This window comes from Aegilops tauschii, chromosome 6 (genome assembly GCF_002575655.3).
Source record: "Aegilops tauschii subsp. strangulata cultivar AL8/78 chromosome 6, Aet v6.0, whole genome shotgun sequence".
NCBI classification, from domain to species: domain Eukaryota; kingdom Viridiplantae; phylum Streptophyta; class Magnoliopsida; order Poales; family Poaceae; genus Aegilops; species Aegilops tauschii.
Window position 1 is genome coordinate 148245249 of NC_053040.3, and position 12685 is coordinate 148257933.

Genomic DNA, 12685 nt, shown 5'->3' on the forward strand with positions numbered 1-12685 from the left:
GTTTTTGGCTTTCTCTACTGAGGTATTTGACTGGATGAACCAGAAATACAGTCGCATTAGTTCTCCCTTTACTACCTTAGCCGAAAAAGCGGAACGTAAGGTGGTAAGCACAGGAGCCGGGCAACCCAACTATAGACCAAAGACATGACTCGGAGCCGATGCATATAATGCATTATTCGGGACGCCGAAGAGTACCCCATAGGAGTTCGGACTTGAAAATGTGTTGGGCCGGCTCCAGCCCCCGGTGTTTAAGGCCGGACTAAAGCACGTGCGGCAGTCGGAAGTAGGGAGGGAATACAGATGATAATATAAAATAGATGAGTACCAAACAAAAGTGGTGATCAAGTGCTTCCTTTAAGCCCTGATTAATACATCGAGATGTGTCATTACAGACAATGCCCGAAGGCTAAGGCCATTTTACATGCCGAAAGTCTACACAAGGGAACGGTTTATAAGGGCTTTTTGAGAAAACAGTGGCTTGAAGATCCTAATGATGCCCTACTGCACGTCTGCGCCATTTATCCTTGGTTAGAAATCCTTTGAGATGAGGAGTCAATGGTCGTCTATAAGAAAGGGGAACCTGGAAAGGAGCCCCTATACAACCGTAGAGTAGGTAGGTTTTTAATGAACCTGTAGTAAAAAAAGAAAGAGAGTAAAAAGGTTAAGGTCCGAATAGGGCCAAGCCGTACTATAGACCTTTTTCCGCAGTATGCCTCCGGTGCTGCCCAAGGTATTTTAAGTGCGTAATTATGCACGTGCGACACGTATGCCGCAACCTAATGGGGCGATCTGCGGAGGCTGAACTGCTTTTCAAGATCCGGATCCACCAAACTGTCGTGCTGTAATGTGGACCGGACTCGCCTAGCGGTGTCATGGGTCTTGATGACTGATGAGTTGTTCGGCTTGATGAGTCTGTTCTGTACCTCGGCTGCTAGGGCCGCGGTGTGCTCCTCAGTATGGAGGGAGCGCTCCATATTTCCATTGACTGTGATGACGCTGCGCGGTCTGGCATTTTGAGCTTAAATAAGCATAGTGTGGGACTGCATTAAAGCGGGCGAAAGCAGTTCGTCCAAGCAGTGCATGATAACCACTGCGGAAAGGGATGATATCGAAGATCAAATCCTCGCTTCGAAAGTTGTTTGGAGATCCGAATACTACTTCCAGTGTTAAGGAGCCCGTGCAGCGGGCCTCCACGCCAGGTATCACTCCTTTAAAGGTAGTATTACTAGGCTTGATTCTTGATGGGTCGATACCCATCTTACGCACAGTGTCTTGATAAATCAAGTTGAGACTGCTACCACCGTCCATAAGGACTCTAGTGAGATGGTATCTGTCGATGATGGGACCAAGGACCAGGGCCGCCGAACCTCCATGACAGATACTGGTTGGGTGGTCCCTGCAATCAAAGGTGATCGGACAGGCTGACCATGGGTTGAATTTTGGGGCGACAGGCTCTATGGCGTAAACATCCCTTAATGCGCCCTTGCGCTCCCTCTTGGGGATGTGGGTGACATATATCATGTTCACAGTTTTCACCTCATGGGGGAACTTTTTCTATCCCGCTGTGTTCGGAGGGCGGGGCTCAACATCGTCCTCTCTTTGAGGTCCTTTCCCCTTATGTTCGATATTTAATTTACTGGCCTGTTTAAAAACCCAGCAGTTTCCCTTGGTGTGGTTGGTAGGCTTGTCAGGGGTACCATGAACCTGGCAAGGCCTATCCAGTATTTTAACCAAATTGGATGGACCATCCCTATTTCCTTTGAACAGCTTCTTCCATTGACCGGGTTTAGAGCCGCTGAATCCGGCATTTGCCGTTGTATCCTCGGTTTCTTCATTGTTGTTCCGACGCTTATTTTTGCTGCACCGTGGCCTTCCATTGTTGTCCCTGGCTTCAGAAGTGTCGGGGTCTCTGGTACTGTTGCTTCTATGAGCCAACCAGCTATCTTCGTTCGCATAGAAGCGGGTCATCAGTGCGGTAAGAGCTGCCATAGTCTTTGGCTTTTCCTGACCAAGGTGTCGGGCGAGCCATTCATCACGGACAATGTGTATAAATGCTACTAGCGTCCGGACAGTCGACGATTTGGTTCTTTTTAATTAAGAACCGAGTCCAGAGTTTGCGGGCTGACTCTCCGGGTTGCTGGACTATGTGACTTAGGTCATCAGCGTCCGGTGGCCGGACATAAGTGCCCTGAAAGTTGTCCCGAAAAGCATCCTCTAAGTCCTCCCAACTGCCAATGGAGTTCTCTGGGAGGCTATTCAACCAGTGTCGTGCTGGTCCTTTTAGCTTTAGGGGGAGGTATTTGATGGCGTGGAGATCATCTCCGCAAGCCATGTGATGTGGAGAAGAAAATCTTCAATCCATACAGCCGGATCTGTCGTGCCATAGTAAGGCACGATGTTCACGGGTTTAAACCCTTCCGGAAACTGGAGGTGCATTACTTCATCGGTAAAGCACATGGGGTGTGCGGCACCTCTATACCAGGCGACATCGCGGCGGAGCTCAGATGACATCTGTGTCCGAGGCTGACCCCGGGTTTGGTTATGTTTGTCATGCCCGACCTGATGGCCATTATCTCGCGCTGGAGCGTGTCCTCTTGATCCATAAATTGATCTTGTCTGGCCGACTCTATTGTCCAGGTCCTTACGTAAGTCATGCATGTAGCCCGGATCCATTGTCTCTTTGCTTCTACGGCGAGGTGGCGCGGGCTGGTGTTCGACATAATTGGCCGCTTTGTCCCGTCCATGTCGTGGTCGGTCCTGTTGGTCAGCCTGATTGTATTGTGATGGTATTGGCTCGAGGGCCTCGTCGTCAAATTGTGGCAGTAGCCTGCATTTTGGGTAACTCTTTGTCGGGCGCTCGAGGCCGTATTCTTTGGCAGCCAGGACCTTGGTCCATATGTCGTTGAGCGTATCCTGTTCGGCTTGAAGCTGCTGCTGTTTCTTTTTCAGGCTTCGCGCGGTGGCGATGAGCAGTCGCTTGAAGCGTTCTTGTTCGAGGGGTTCCTCCGAGATGATGAAATCTTCGTTGCCCAGGCTGACATCCTCTTTGGAGGCAGGTAAGTAGTTACTGTCTTCTGAGTCCTCGTGATCGGCATGTTCGGGGTTGTATTGACCTTCTTCCCTTTCATCCTGCTCAAACACAGGCTCGACGGGGTGATCGGGATCTTTGGTGTTGTCCAGAGTGTTATTATCTCTGGTGTCCTTATTGCTTTCCCTTGCCCGACACGATCGTGGACGGCGCCACTGACGCTGGCGCTTTGGTGGGTCATCGACGGGCTTATCCTCGTCTGGGTTTTAGTGACATCGTCATCCTTCTTCTCAGGTGTGTCCACCATGTATACGTTGTACGTAGAAGTGGCCGTCCAACGCCCCATGACTGGCGGGTTTTGGCCTGGTTCGGCCTCGACATCGTCGTCCATGCCATCGATGACTTCAGAGGCGTAGTCTAGCATATCGGTTAGGTCCTCGACAGTGGCTATTAAGTGGGTGGTGGGTGGGACGTAAAAATGCCTGCTCCCAGCTCCCAATTCGGGCTGGGCGTAGTTCGGAGGTGATACTTTCGTGATGGCGAGAGATCGCATTAGGTCCAGTGTCTCGTTTAAGAGCGAAAGGCGGGTGTCTGAGGACCTGCAGAGCTAGGTCAGGTAATAACCACTTGACCGAGCTCCATGGACCTGGGCCTCGAGAGTTCGGAGTTAACGTCTAGGGGCGAGTCCGGCCTTTCGATGATAGCGAGGGTCCCATTTGACTCCGGGCCCATTGACGGCATGGTCGCATCTGGGTCTCCGATGGGGAGCTTCGTAATGGGGTAGAGTCCGGTGGGGTTTAGCCTCCCATCTTCGGACGAAGCGATCCGCCTCAGATCTAAGGCCGGGTGGGCGTGGGCGTCGAAATCTAACGGTGGATCTGATGGGCCTCCTTTATGTGGATGAAGAGCGGTGACCGAGGCCGAGAACCCTTCGAAGACCATGTCTCCTCGGATATCATCGATGTAGTTCAAGCTTCCAAACCTGATCTGGTGACCGCGGGCGTAGCTGTTGATCTGCTCGAGGTGACCAGTTGAATTGGCACGCAGAGCGAATCCGCCAAACACAAAGAGTTGACCAGGGAGAAAAGTCTCCACAGAAACAGCATCGTCGCCGATGACAATGTGAGCCATCGATCCTTTTGTCGACGACACAATGGAACTCTCAATGAAAGCACCAATGTCAGTGTCAAAACCAGTAGATATCGGGTAGGGGGTCCCGAACTGTGTGTCTGAGGATCGATAGTAATAAGGGACAATGGGGACATGGTGTTTACCCAGGTTCAGGCCCTCTTAAAAGAGGTAAAACCCTACGTCCTGCTTGATTATATTCAGTGAGTATAGGGGTTGCAAGAGTTGATCTACCTCGAGATCGTAATGGCTAAACCCTAGATATCTAGCCTATGAGAATTCCGATAGCCTTTACGGACTAAATCTCCCCGATTTATATACACACCGGAGAGGCCTAGGGTTATACAGAGTCGGTTTGCAGGGAAGGAAACAACATATCAGGACATCAAACTTGCCATCCACACATATAAGAGTCCTACCCGGACACGGGGGAAAAGTCTTCTGCTTTTATCTTCACGGCCCATCAGTCCGGCCCATATCAAATAGTACGGACACCCGAGGACCCCCTAATCCGGGACACCCTCAGCTTATACCAAAGCTTGTCCCTATTCGGCCAAAAAACTTACCACAGCATGTTGGTGCCATGTCATGACACCATGCCAAGTTTCATGATTTTCAGGCATGTTTTGAATTTACAGGAATTAAAAAACCAAGTTTCTCAATATTTCCAGCCGAGGCACGACGCCCAGATGTATGAATTCCATTCCCATTTCTTGCATGGGACCTAGAAACTTACCCAAGGACACACATGTGATTTTTCAACCAACTTTGGTGCACTGGAGCATGTGCTTGTAGTTCAAATTTGAATTATGCACATTAAATGCCTAGAAATTCAATTAATGTATAAAAAAGGCCAAACGAACCTGGAGTAATTCCAAAATTTAGCACGGTACTTCTATTTGGTCTAATCTACCTATGTAAAAATTAAGGCGGGAGAAGGCAGTGTATGTTGTTTCGCACACGGAGGTGACATGTTCCCTCTCGGAACCACGAGCCTTCTTGAGAGAAGCTCCGGTTTGCAAGAAGCTTGTACCAAACCTTGTCCAAATTCGGCTAAAAAATTAACCACAGCATGTTGCTGCCATGTCATGACACCATGCCAAGTTTCATGATTTTTAGGCGTATTTTGGATTTACATGAATTAAAAAACCAAGTTTCTCAATCTTTTCGGCCGAGCCACGACGCCCAGATGTTTGAATTTCATTCCCATTTCTTGCATGGGACCTAGAAATTCACCCAAGGACACACATGTGATCTTTCAACCAACTTTGGTGCATTGGAGCATGTGCTTGTAGTTCAAATTTGAATTGTGCACCTTAAATGACCAGAAATTCAATTAATGTATAAGAAAGTCCAAAGGAACCCAGAATAATTCCAAATTTTAACACGGCACTCATATAGTTCTATGTTGCCTCTGTAAAAAATCAAGGGGGGAGGCAGCGTATATCGTTTCACACACAAAGGTGACATGTCCCCCCTCGGGAACCATGAGTCTTCTCGAGAGAAGCTCCAGTTGCAAGGAGCTTATACTAAAAACCTGTCCAAATGTGGCCAATTTTTTTACCATAGCATCTTGGTCCCATGAAATGACACCATGCCAAGTTTCATGATTTTCAGGCGAGTTTTGAATTTCAGGGAATTTAAAAACCAAGTTTCTCAATGTTCCCGGCCGAGCCACGACACCCAGATGTTTGAATTTCATTCCCATTTCTTGCATGGAACCTATAAATTCACCCAAAGATACACATGTGATTTTTCAACAAACTTTGGTGCCCTGGAGCATGTGCTTGTAGTTCAAATTTGAATTATGCAGATTAAATGCCTAGAAACTCAATTAATGCATAAAAATGCCAAACGAACCCGGAATAATTCTAAATTTAAACACGACACTCATGTAGTTGCATGTTCACTGTACATAAATGTGCTAGCAATTCAAACACCATCCTTTCCCTCCACAACACCATTTTATCTTTCAAAACATAATGAAAAAAACAGGTATACCACAAACAGTTTACTAGAAAGAACCGTGTTGGATGCGATATAAAATATCTTGGCGCACCGTCTTGTCTGGCTAACGCAGGAAGCTTCATCGTCTACAGTCCACTGCCCTTGCTTGAACCACACTTGCGCGCCAGTTTCTCGTGGCACTGAGTGAAATTTTTCTGCCACCGCGGAAATATCTATCTCCCCGCCCCCTCCCTCCCAACAAAAGACACATTTCCACCGTTCGTCCTTGCTTTCCAAGTTCAAACCTTCACTGGTTCTTACTGGCAGCTCAACCTCCTCGCCGGCGACCCTTCTTCTTGTAGCGCCACCTCCTCGCCGGCTACCCTTCTTCTTGCAGCGCCTCCTCCTCGTCGGCGACCCATCTTCTTGCAGCACCACCTCCTCGCCGGCGAACCTTCTTGTTTCTGCGCGACCTCCTCGCCGCTGACCCTTCTTCTTGTTGCGCGGCTTCGTCGATATGGTCAGGTAATCCACACCCACCACGCAATCCTCCTCCTTCCCCGTCCCACATGCCCCGACCGATGGCGCGACACCTTCCGCAGAAATCACTGTCCCCCTCCTCCAATTAAGCGCCGCCCACAACCATTTTGCACGCAATTGTCCGATCTCGGGTTCCGGCAAAACCCTTAAGGTTCGAACTCTGGGGTGCGCACGAAGTTCTCCCCCTACTGATCCACGTCCTAGCTTAGATCTCAAGGACTAACTTGACGAACTCGCAACACAAAGAACACAATATTTATACTGGTTCGGGCCACCGTTGTGGTGTATTACCCTACTCCAGTGTGGTGGTGGTGGATTGCCTCTAGGGCTGAGGATGAATAGTTACAAGGGGAAGAACAACCTCCTGAGGTTGAGGTGTTCTTGTGCTCGGTGTGCGGGTGATGATTATCTCTCTCTCCCTTTTTCCTTTTCCCCATCTATGGTGGTGGCTAGTCCTATTTATAGAGGCCCTGGTCCTCTTCCCAAATATTGTGCGGGAAGGGAGCCAACAACGGCCAATTTGAAAGGGGATAGCTAGTATAGCTTCTCCTGACAAAAGTAGTCTTCGCCTGCCAAAGGCTCTGGTGGTGACGCCGCCTTGGGCTCCATGGTGACCTCCGTCTTGCCGTCCTGCTGGTCTTGGTCTCGTTGCACTGATATGGAAACCTTTGCTTGACGCCTCAGTACTCCGCGCATGCGCTTGCCCCCTTAGCCCCAAAGAGGAAACAAGAACTCTGTGCACGCTGGCGCCCGCCTGGTCTCGGTCGTCATGGCTCACGTCACGAGAACCTCGCGAGGTTTGCCTTGCCTTGAGCTCTCCGCCCCTCGCGAGCCAACCTGGAGAGGCCGCTCCTGAGGAGGTCTTGTGTCATCTGCCTCGCGAGGCTTGGCCCCTCGCGAGGGTCTTGAATGCTTGTTGGTGAAGATGGGCCGTACGGGCCCACTTGCAGAGCCACTCCGTGGGCCGCAGGCAGGAAAGTCTGGGGACCCCCTTCCCAGAACGCCGACAGTAGCCCCCGGTCCCAAGGCACGCTCGGGCTTGGCTTCGAGGCGAAGCCAAAGGCCAAGGACGGAGCACCGCGGGCCCCAATAGCCTATGGCCTTGGTCGACGCGTGGCGGTTGATTGGATGTGGGCGTCTCCGCTTCCCCACGCTGCCTCGGCAACTGCCCGACTGTCAAAAGGCTGGCGCAGACAGCGCTTGCCTTCATTGCTTCCTTTCACCTTGCTCAAATCCCCTTTCTTGCGCCCTGCCTCCGAAATCCCCAGATATGCTTCCATCCTCCACCGCATCAGCGACCAATGGCACCGCGCAAGGTCAAGCCCTCCTCGTCGCCGGCTTGGTACGAACCAGCTCTCGATGCGGCCAATGTCTCGGAGAAGAGCCTCGCCGTCACGCGCTTGCTGATGGTGGCGGAGAGCAATGAGAGGGGGAAGACGGAGCTCCGGGTTGCCTCCGACATGCCGGAACCTGAGGGGAGTACCTCTTTCCCCTTCTTCATGAGTAGCATCTCCGCGGGGCTGGTCCCCCCTTTTCTGACTTCTTCTACGAGGTCCTTGGCCACTACGGGCTGTATGCATTGCATCTTCATCCCAACCCCATCCTTCTTCTGTCCATCTTCGCCTACTATTGCGAGGCGTACCTCGGCATGATGCCGTCCGTGGCTCTTCTGCGCCACTTCTTCTTCCTCCGCGTCAGCAAGGGTCATATCTCTGGGTGCGCCAATTTCATCACGGCCGGCAAGGCCAACTCGATCTCGAATACCGGGAAGAAGGCCGACAACCTCAGGGCCAAATGGGTCATGATGGGCGCCAAGTGCGTCCACCAGCGGTTGGCGCTGATGACGGAGATGCCCCAGTCCGACAAGGGATGGTCTTGCGTGAAGCTACTGATGAGCGGGCGTCATCGGTGTTGGAGCAGATGAAGGCCGACTTGAAGCCGGGCAATGCGAGGGTGGCCAAAGTAATAGGGGCCATGCTCCCGAGGGAATTCTTGACGCTGCGTGTTGCTCCACTTCAGACGCGTGCGTGCCCCCTGTGGAGGCTTGGAGATGAGGAGGACAAGATTCGCCTGAGCCCGGAGGCCTTGCCTCACGATGAGCTGTCCGCAGTTTTGCGCCTCTTGGTCGGGGACAACCAAGAGTACCCGCCGAGCGCCTTTGTTCCCATGTGCCGCCGCAGCGACTGGGAGCAGATCGTGGCTTCCAGGCCAACTTTTGACGGTCGCGGGCTGGTGCCGCCGGCACCTACCGGGGCCCCTGTGGTGCCGAAGCCATTGGAGCTGTCTTCTGATGAGTCCCATGAGGAGGAAGAGGGGGAGGAGGAAAACTCAGAGGTGACCCCCGAAGGGATGGGGGAGACCGCCCCCTTGAGCAAAGCTGACATCCTCCGCGCCCTTCCTGACGACGCCGAGGCCGACGCCCGCCAGGAGAAGGGGGAGCTGCCCGTCATCCCGACAAGGGGCAGATCGTCGCTGGTCTCTTGAGACGTTACTCCCGCATTGGCGCCTCCTAGAGCTGCTTCCAGCCCCTGCGCTGCGCCGTCTTCTGCTCCCGGAGCCTTCGCGGCCACACCTCAGGCCTCGAGGCTCTCGGGCTTCAAGCTCACCAAGCGGAGGGTGGACTACACTGCGGTGGAACAGTAAGTGCTTGAGCTCCATCTTGTTCTTGCTTATACTGCTGCTTCCCGACGTTCGTCCTTGGTTGACCAGGCCGCTGCCTTCGGCCAAGAAGAGGAAGGAGGATGCAGCGGCTGCGCCCCCCTCCGCGAAGAAAGGAGGCGACAACACTCACACCTCCCCGGCCCAGTCGCCCTCGCGAGAGCAGGAGGAGCGTCGTCACGAGGAGTCAGCCCCCGAGGTCCCGCTGGCTCCGGAAGTGCCGATGTCCGGCTCGGCTGCCGAGGTCCCAAAGGCTCGGGAGCCCTTGGTCTCCCAGGCCCTAGTGACGGCTTCGCCTCCTTGTCCTGCCGCGCCATCGTTCCTAGGTTCTTCTGCCTCCTCCGCTCTCTTGGAGCCTGCCCTTTCAGAGATGACCCAGCTGCGGGAAGATCTCCTGGGCGCGGATCAGCGCCTCGTAACCGGGCGCCTGGAGCTAGCATCCGGCTGGCTTCAGTCTGACGCGGCGGTCCGAGCGACGCTGACCTAGGCCGCAACGGGCTCCGAGAAGGAGAAGCGAGCCGCCGCACAAGCTACGGACGATTGCGAGGCGGCGCTGAAGGACGCCAAGGCCGCCCACGACCGCTGCCAGGCGCTGGAGGACGAGCTGAAGGGCCTGCACGATGAGCACACAGAAGAAGCTCGTGGCCGCCGGGCAAAGGAGGAGGAGATGAGGGCTCGCGAGGACGCCATTAAGAACCGCGACGCCGAGCTGGGGGAGTTGGCGAAGACGCAGGCCGCCGAACACGGCCGGCTGGAGGAGCTGGAGCAGAAGGTGGAGGCGAAGAAGGTCGATCTTGACGCCAAGGCTAAGATCCTGGCTGAGGACCGTGCGGCCTCCGCGCTTCTCGAGAAGAGGTCCCACGAGGCTCTAAAGTCACTCTATGAGAAGGGCTTGGAGAGGCCGCTGACCACCGATGAGGATGGCCCCGCCCAGCTGCTTCCCTTCTTGGTGAAGGCGCTCGAGGAAGTCGTGGAGGGCATCGGTCCCATGGTAGAGGCAGAGGCTCGTGTCCTTTCTTCAGCTGCGCTGACGCGTGTCTTCAGCCATCTGCACCTTCGTGACCCCAGCGCTGGTCTTGACGAGCTGCTGGATCCTATGGCTGATGAACACCGCACGGCTGCCCCCGGAGCCGTGAAAGGCCAGGTGGAGGCTCTGCTGAAGAAGTTCCACGGCTTCGCTTCCGCGCCTTCGACTGGAGGCGCCGGCACTCCTGCAGCTCCGGCCGGTGACCAAGATGAAGGCGACATCATCAAGGGAGGAGTGCCTCTCACGGGCGTCGATGGTGTTCAGGGATGACCTGCGGCTCCTTTCCTGTTTTATTCCTGCAGCATGCATCATGCCTCGTGGAGGCGTTAAACTTCCGTTTGATATTGTGAGAACAATATGTCTTGTAATATCTTCTTCGAGATTTTGCAATTTTTCTTCCTATTGGCTTTGCGTTTTGCGTCGGCAGAGCCCGGCCCCGCGCATACCTCAACCGCCGTTGGGCCGACCGGAGGCCAGGATGGAACCAAGGAGTGAGGGGCTACGTGACTAGTTAGGCTCCTGAGTCGCGATGCTCAGGAGTCCCCCTTGATGCGCAAACAGCTTATAGGAAGAAGACACGAGGATAGGATTAGTGTTCTACGTCGGCAAGCCCGGCCCCGCGCATACCTCAATCGCCGTTGGACCGACCGGAGACCAGGACGGACCCAAGGAGTGAGGGGCTATGTGACCAGTTAGGCTCCTGAGTCGAGATGCTCAAGAGTACCCCTTGACGTGCAAACAACCTTCATACCTTTGCCCTCGCCGAGGCTCGGGAGGGGCGCGCGACGACCAGGTCCGGGGGACCTGGTTGGGTGGCGTACGCTTGGGCCTGACCCGAGCGCAGCCCCCGTGCCCAGCAGCCTCGCGCGACTCTCTCGAGGGGAGGGTGTTGCGGTGAGGCCGAACACTGAGCTCTAAGGCTCCCCGAGGTTGGTGCGGTCGTGAGGCCGCCCTTAGTTGTTTATCACCAGCGCAGAGCATAGCGCTTCCGGTTGTGCACGGGCATAGCCGCTCCTCGGCAGTGTCGACGGCCAGCGCGGAGCATGGTGCTTCCACTTGTGTGTGGGAGGGGACTCCCTACTGCAGAGAGCCCCCGGGGCGTGTACAGCCCCGCCCTGACACGTGGCTTGCACGACAGGGCTAGACGAGGTGTATCTGGGCACTCGTGAGCCAGCGCGGGACTCACGAGGCCCTCCCTCAAGGCGGGTTGCGCCTGGTCTTGGTTTTGTTTGCTGCGCTGGTCCTGCGAGGTGGTCAGACAACCTGCGCCGAACGAATCTCCTGAGGTTATCGCGTGAGAAGGCCAAGCACCAACGTCCCCAGGAGGTGACGTGAACAGGGCCCGGCCGGCAGACAGAGCTGAGCCGCTGGATTTATCAACGCGGCAGGGACGGGCCCGAGCACAGACGCTGTGCTTAACCTACTCACGCGAAGGATCCTGAAGAAAGATGGCCGGCGCGCGGCTCCCATGATGGGCGACGATCGAGTAGGTAATAGTCATAGATACATTAAGCATGGGAAGCATACTAGCTCAGGTAAATGCAGGAAGGATACATGCCGCTGGGTTAGGCCCGAGCGGCTTGGGGATGATGCAGCCCGAGGGGCACCCCCAGCAAGGTAAGATAAAGACATAAAAAAGGGATACATGCCACAGGGACGGACCCACGCGGCCTGGGAATGATGCAGCCCGGGAGGCGCTCCCAGCTAAATAAACTTGGAAAATGTCACCTGGTTTTGTTGATGCAGTGATGTCGGAGTGTGACACCCCAAAATTTTGACCTTGTTTTATTTATTAAAATGATGTCAGGAAATAAAACTTTTCCAATTTGTCAAGATTTACCCTTTGTGATTTTTGGATTTTTGCCTCTAGTGGAAAAACCTTCAAAGAGTATTGTTGGACTTGAATACTCTCTATGATAAAACAATTATTTATCAGTGGATTTAAACTGCAAGAATTGTTTTCTCAGGGCTTTATTCTTTTAAAATGATTTCTTTGAATTTGGAGCCTGTTTTGCACTCCAACCATTTGACAAATGCATTTAAAATTTCCACCAATATTTGGGGATGTCATGTGATGTTTCCACATCACTTTTATGCAAAAATACCTTTTGGCCATTGGAGATTTTGAGCTCTACACCAACTTTTCCAATCTGGTCCAGTAGGCACTTTTGCACTGCAACCCATTCAAATATTTCTTTAAAAATTCTTCCAAGTGTTTGGAGATGTCAGTGGATGCATACAATTCAACTCTATGCAAAAACCCAGTGATGTTCTTTGAAAAATTTGAGTGAATCACCCACTTTTGCATTCTGGTCCAATTTGGTGATTTGTACTGCAACCTTATTTTTTTTGCCCTA